General features: G+C 40.1%; 1 non-coding gene across 1 annotated transcript; it reads right to left on the reverse strand.

The window, feature by feature from the left end:
• Positions 1-1,442: 1,442 nt before the first annotated feature.
• On the reverse strand, positions 1,443-1,550 carry LOC148576035 (small nucleolar RNA R71). Its single transcript, XR_015904148.1, has one exon. It is a non-coding gene; the product is annotated as a small nucleolar RNA R71 (small nucleolar RNA).
• Positions 1,551-7,501: the final 5,951 nt, after the last annotated feature.

Below are 7,501 nucleotides of genomic sequence, written 5' to 3' on the forward strand. Positions count from 1 at the left end.
CATCAAATTCGAAAATTGAGTTGACTTTTTCAAAAATTTTTAAAATCAAATTGTTTTTCATGAGTCAAATCAAAATTTTCAATTTGAAAATCTTATCTTTTTCAAAATCTTTTTCAAAAATCAAATCTTTTTCAAAATTCTTAGTTATTTTCGAAAATTCCAAAAATATTTTTCAAAAATCTTTTTCTTATTTTTATATCAAATTTTCGAAAATAACATAACCAATTAATGTTTTGATTCAAAAATTTGAAGTTTGTTACTTGCTTGTTAAGAAAGATTCAAACTTTAAGTTCTAGAATCATATCTTGTGATTTCTTGTGAATCAAGTCATTAATTGAGATTTTAAAAATCAAATCTTTTTCAAAACTAACTTCAATCATATCTTTTCAAAAATATCTTCTTATCTTATCTTTTTCAAAAATATCTTTTCAAAATATCTTTTCTAACTTCCTAACTTCTTATCTTTTTCAAAATTTGTTTCAACCAACTAACTAACTTTTTGTTTGTTTCTTAACTTTTTCAAAACTACCTAACTAACTCTCTCTCTCTCATTTTCGAAAATATCTCTCCCCTTTTTCAAAATTTCTTTTTAATTTATTAATTATTTTAATTTTTAAAACTTAATTTTCGAAAATTTCTAACATTTTTCAAAAACCAATTTTCAAAAATCACTAACTCCTTTTCAAAAATAATTTTCGAAAATTATCCCTCCCCCATCTCATTCTATTTATTCATTCATATCGTAACATCTCATTTCACCTCTCTTCCATCCTCACAGATGTGTTTCTTCCTTTATATTACATTCTTTGTCTCCCCCTCTTTCCTTCCACTCACAAAGGGATCCCTATACTGTGGTATAAAGGATCTCTATTATTATTATTATTTTTCTGTGCCTTCTTCTTTGTCATATGAGCAGGAGCAAGGATAAGAACATTCTTGTGGAAGCAGATCCAGAACCTGAAAGGACTCTGAAGAGAAAATTAAGAGAAGCTAAAATACAACAATCCAGAGATAACCTTTCATAAATTTTCGAACAGGAAGAGAATATGGCAGTCGAAAATAATAATAATGTAAGGAAGATGCTTGGTGACTTTACTGCACCTAATTCCAATCTACATGGAAGAAGCATCTCCATTCCTGCCATTGGAGCAAACAACTTTGAGCTGAAACCTCAATTAGTTTCTCTAATGCAGCAGAACTGCAAGTTTCATGGACTTCCATCTGAAGATCTTTTTCAGTTCTTAACTGAATTCTTGCAGATATGTGATACTGTTAAGACTAATGGAGTAGATCCTGAAGTCTACAGGCTCATGCTTTTCCCTTTTGCTGTAAGAGACAGAGCTAGATTATGGTTGGATTCTCAACCCAAAGACAGCCTGAACTCTTGGGATAAGCTGGTCACGGCTTTCTTAGCCAAGTACTTTCCTCCTCAAAAGCTGAGCAAGCTTAGAGCTGATGTTCAAACCTTCAGACAGAAAGAAGGTGAATCTCTCTATGAAGCTTGGGAAAGATACAAACAGTTGACCAAAAAGTGTCCTTCTGACATGCTTTCAGAATGGACCATCATGGATATATTCTATGATGGTTTATCTGAGCTATCAAAGATGTCATTGGATACCTCTGCAGGTGGATCCATTCACCTAAAGAAAATGCCTGCAGAAGCTCAAGAACTCATTGACATGGTTGCTAATAACCAGTTCATGTACACTTCTGAAAGGAATCCTGTGAGCAATGGGACGCCTATGAAGAAGGGAGTTCTTGAAGTTGATACTCTGAATGCCATATTGGCTCAGAACAAAATATTGACTCAGCAAGTCAATATGATTTCTCAGAGTCTGCATGGAATGCAAGCTGCATCCAACAGTACTCAAGAGGCTTCTTCTGAAGAAGAAGCTTATGATCCTGAGAACCCTGCAATAGCAGAGGTAAATTACTTAGGTGAACCTTATGGAAACACCTATAACTCAACATGGAGAAATCATCCAAATTTCTCATGGAAGGATCAAAAGCCTCAACAAGGCTTTAATAATGGTGGAAGAAACAGGTTTAGCAATAGCAAGCCTTTTCCATCATCAACTCAGCAACAGACAGAGAACTCTGAACAAAATGCTTCTAATTTAGCAATTCTAGTCTCTGATCTATCTAAGGCCACTGTAAGTTTCATGAATGAAACAAGGTCTTCCATTAGAAATCTGGAAGCACAAGTGGGCCAGCTGAGTAAAAGGATCACTGAAATCCCTCCTAGTACTCTCCCAAGCAATACAGAAGAGAACCCAAAAGGAGAGTGCAAGGCCATTGACATAAGCGCCATGGCCGAACCTGAGAGGAGAGGAGAGGACGTGAATCCCAAGGAGGAAGACCTCCAGGGACGTCCAGTGATCAATAAGGAGCTTCCCTCTGGGGAACCAAAGGACTCTGAGGCTCATCTAGAGACCATAGAGATTCCATTAAACCTCCTTATACCCTTCATGAGCTCTGATGAGTATTCTTCTTCTGAAGAGAATGAGGATGTCACTGAAGAGCAAACTGCCAAGTTTCTTGGTGCAATCATGAAGCTGAATGCCAAATTGTTTGGCATTGATGCTTGGGAAGTTGAACCTCCCTTGTTCATCAATGAACTAAGTGATCTGGATCAACTGACATTGCCTCAGAAGAGACAGGATCCTGGAAAGTTCATAATACCCTGTACCATAGGCACCATGATCTTTAAGGCTCTGTGTGACCTTGGTTCAGGAATAAACCTCATGCCCCTCTCTGTAATAGAGAAACTGGGAATCTATGGGGTGCAAGCTGCTAAAATCTCATTAGAGATGGCAGACAGCTCAAGAAAACAGGCTTATGGACAAGTAGAGGACGTTTTAGTAAAGGTTGAGGGCCTTTACATCCCTGCTGATTTCATAGTCCTGGATACTGGAAAGGAAGAGGATGAATCCATCATCCTAGGAAGACCTTTCCTGGCCACAGCAAGAGCTGTGATTGATGTTGACAGAGGTGAAATAGTCCTTCAATGGAATGAGAACCCCCTTGTATTCAAAACTCAAGGATCTCCCTCTGCAACCATGGAGAGGAAGCTTGAAGAGCTTCTCTCAAAGCAGAGTCAACCAGAGCCCCCACAGTCAAACTCTAAGTTTGGTGTTGGGAGGCCACAACCAAACTCTAAGTTTGGTGTTGAACTCCCATATCCAAACTCTAAGTTTGGTGTTGGAGAGTTTCAACAAAGCTCTGCACATCTGTGAGGCTCCATGAGAGTCCACTGTCAAGCTATTGACATTAAAGAAGCGCTTGTTGGGAGGCAACCCAATGTTTATCTAATTCTTATTTCTATTGTTTTTCATGTTTTCTTAGGTTCATGATCATGTGGAGTCACAAAATAAATATAAAAATTGAAAACGGAATCAAAAACAGCAGAAGAAAAATCACACCCTGGAGGAGCATCTGTCTGGCGTTCAGCGCCAGAACAGAGCATGGTTCTGGCGCTGAACGCCCAAAATGGGCAGCTTCTGGGCGCTGAACGCCAGAACAGGCATGGTTCTGGCGTTCAACGCCAGAAATGGCACACAGATGGGCGTTGAACGCCCAAAATGGCCACCAACCTGGCGCTGAACACCCAGAGTTGGGTACAAAGGCATTTTTACATGCCTAATGGTGCAGGGATGTAAATGCCTTGACACCTCAGGATCTGTGGACCCCACAGGATCATCTTAGGATCTGTGGACCCCACAGGATCCACTCAGGATCTGTGGACCCCACAGGATTCCCACCTACCTCCACTCACTTCTTCTCACCACTCTCTTTCACACAACCCCATAAACACTCTTCCCTAAAAACCCCTCACCAATCACCTCAATCTCTCTTCCCCACTAAACCTTCACCACTCACATCCATCTCCTCTTCCCCATAAACCTACTTCAAAAACTCCACCTACCTTCAAAATTCAAAACCAATTTCCCACCCAAACCCACCCATATGGCCGAAACTTAACCCCCCCTCCCTTCCCTATATAAAGACCTCCATTCTTTATCAAATTCACACAACACACCCCTCTACACTCTCCTTGGCCAAAACCACATCTCCCTCTCCCCCTCCATATTTCTTCTTCTTCTTCTTCTACTCTTTTGTTTATTGCTCGAGGGCGAGCAATATTCTAAGTTTGGTGTGGTAAAAGCATAGCTTTTTTGTTTTTCCATTACCATTGATGGCACCTAAGACCGGAGAATCCTCTAGAAGAGGGAAAGGGAAGATAAAAGCTTCCACATCCGAGTCATGGGAGATGGAAAGGTTCATCTCCAAAGCCCATTGGTGCACGAATTGTGAATCACACTTTTCACAACGCGTACCACTAACCAGCAAGTGCACTGGGTCGTCCAAGTAATACCTTACGTGAGTAAGGGTCGAATCCCACAGAGATTGTTGGTTTGAAGCAATCTATGGTTATCTTGTAAATCTTAGTCAGGAAGTCAATTATGTTTATCAATTGAATTGTGAATAACCAGTAGAGCATAAATTAAAAGTTACTTGTTGTGCAGTAATGGAGAATATGTTGGAGTTTTGGAGATGCTTTGTCCTCTGAATCTCTGCTTTCCTCTGTCTTCTGATTCACGCACGCACGTCCTCCTATGGCAAGCTGTGTGTTGGTGGATTACCGTTGTCAATGGCTACCTTCCATCCTTCCAGTGAAAACTACGCTCACGCGCTCTGTCACAGCACGGCTAATCACCGGTTGGTTCTCGATCCGGTTGGAATAGGATTTACTATCCTTTTGCGTCTGTCACTAACGCCCAGCCTTCAGGAGTTTGAAGCTCGTCACAGTCATTCAATCCTTGAATCCTACTCGGAATGCCACAGACAAGGCTTAGACTTTCCGGATTCTCATGAATGCCGCCATCAGTTCTAGCTTATACCACGGAGATTCTGATTAAAGAATCTAAGAGACACTTATTCAATCGGATATAGAACGGAGGTGGTTGTCAGGCACACGTTCATGGGTTGAGGAAGGTGATGAGTGTCACAGCTCATCACCATCATCACAGTTAAGCGCGAATGAACATCTTAGATAGGAACAAGCGTGTTTGAATGAAAACAGAAATACTTGCATTAATTCATTGAGACACAGCAGAGCTCCTCACCCCCAACAATGGGGTTTAGAGACTCATGCCGTCAGAGAATACAAAGTTTAGATCTGAAATGTCATGAGTTACAAAATAAGTCTCTAAAAGTTGTTTAAATACTAAACTAGTAGCCTAGGGTTACAAAATATGAGTGGACTATGATGGATGATGCAGAGATCCACTTCTGGGGCCCACTTGGTGTGCTGGGGCCCACTTGGTGTGTGCTGGGGCTGAGACTTTAAGCAATCCACGTGCAGAGGCCATTTGTGGAGTTGAACGCCAGTTTTTGTGCCAGTTTGGGCGTTTAACTCCAGTTTTTTATCCTTTTCTGGCGCTGGACGCCAGAATTGGGCAGAGAACTGGCGTTGAACGCCAGTTTACGTCGTCTATCCTTGTGCAAAGTATGGACTATTATATATTGCTGGAAAGACCTGGATGTCTACTTTCCAACGCAATTGGAAGCATGCCATTTCGAGTTCTGTAGCTCCAGAAAATCCACTTTGAGTGCAGGGAGGTCAGAATCCAACAGCATCAGCAGTCCTTTTTCAGCCTGAATCAGATTTTTGCTCAGCTCCTTCAATTTCAGCCAGAAAAATACCTGAAATTATAGAAAAACACACAACTCATAGTAAAGTCCAGAAATATGAATTTTTCCTAAAAACTACTAGAAATAGACTAAAAACTAACTAAAACATACTCAAAACTATATGAAATTATCCCCAAAAAGCGTATAAAATATCCGCTCATCACAACACCAAACTTAAACTGTTGCTTGTCCTCAAGCAACTAGACAAATAAAATAGAAGACTAATAGGTTGAGAAGCAATAATATCTCAGAGTTTTTGAATGAAGCTCAGATTCTAATTAGAGGAGCGGGACTAGTAGCTTTTTGCTTCTGAACAGTTTTGGCATCTCACTTTATCCATTGAAGCTCAGAGTGATTGGCATCTATAGGAACTCAGAATTCAGATAGTGTTATTGATTCTCTTAGTTCAGTGTGATGATTCTTGAACACAGCTTCTTTATGAGTCTTGGTCGTGGCCCTAAGCACTTTGTTTTCCAGTATTACCACCGGATACATAAATGCCACAGACACATAACTGGGTGAACCTTTTCAGATTGTGACTCAGCTTTGCTAAAGTCCCCAATTAGAGGTGTCCAGAGTTTTTAAGCACACTCTTTTTTTCGCTTGGACCTTGACTTTAACCGCTCAGTCTCAAGTTTTCACTTGACACCTCCACGCCACAAGCACATGGTTAGGGACAGCTTGGTTTAGCCGCTTAGACCAGGATTTCAGTCCTTTAGGCCCTCCTATCCACTGATGCTCAAAGCCTTGGGATCCTTTTTAATTGCCCTTGCCTTTTGGTTTTAAGGGTTATTGGCTTTTTCTGCTTGCTTTTTTTTTTTCTGCAAGCTTTGTTCTTTGCTGCTTTTTCTTGCTTCAAGAATCATTTTTATGATTTTTCAGATTATCAATAACATGTCTCATGTTCATTATTCTTTCAAGAGCCAACATATTTAACAGTCTTAAACAACAAATTCAAAAGACATATGCACTGTTCAAGCATTCATTCAGAAGACAGAAAGCATTGCCACCACATTTAACCAATTAGAATTTGTTTTATTTAAACTCAAAATTTTATTGCTTCTTATTCAAAAGATCTACTATTTTATTCATGTCTAATGATGATGAGAAAAATAAACTATAGCTTAATTGGAGATAAAATCAAATAGATACTAATTACTATTATATGACTTCTAAGGTAAACTTTTTATAAGGACACTGTCACAGAGTTACGGCAGAAATTGGAAATTAACAACCTTTATTTTGGAGGTATGGGAGTTCCTCTGATCCTTGGGAGACTTGGTATCACAGAAGACTTTTGGCGCTTCAGTTCCCTTAAGTCACGTCCCTGCTCCTCTTGTTCTTTAAGCATATGGGTCAGCATTTGACTGTGTTCCTTCTGTTGTTTTATTATTTGCTCCATAGCTTCCTGTATCTTGGTGACAGACGTCTCAAGATGTTCCCAATATTCTGCTTGAGGAATCTCTGGGAGGAATTCCTGTGCTCTCTTCTTGATATGATCCTCCTGTGCTTGTTGTCTCTCCATTGATGCTTTGGTGATTGACTTTTCAATTAGGATATATTCAGTTATTCCCATCTTGACTCCAGCGTCCTTGCAGAGCAGAGATATCACACTTGGATAAGCCAACCTGGCCTCTCTTGAATTTTTGTTAGCAATCTTATAGAGCTCTGTTGAAATCAGCTGATGAACCTCCACTTCCTTTCCCATCATGATGCAATGAATCATCACTGCTCTTTTAACTGTGACTTCAGAACGGTTGCTGGTGGGCAACAGAGAACGCCCAATGAAGTCCAGCCATCCCCTGGC

This window comes from Arachis ipaensis, chromosome B1 (assembly GCF_059453495.1).
Source record: "Arachis ipaensis isolate K30076 ecotype BB chromosome B1, ASM5945349v1, whole genome shotgun sequence".
Taxonomy (NCBI): Eukaryota; Viridiplantae; Streptophyta; class Magnoliopsida; order Fabales; family Fabaceae; genus Arachis; species Arachis ipaensis.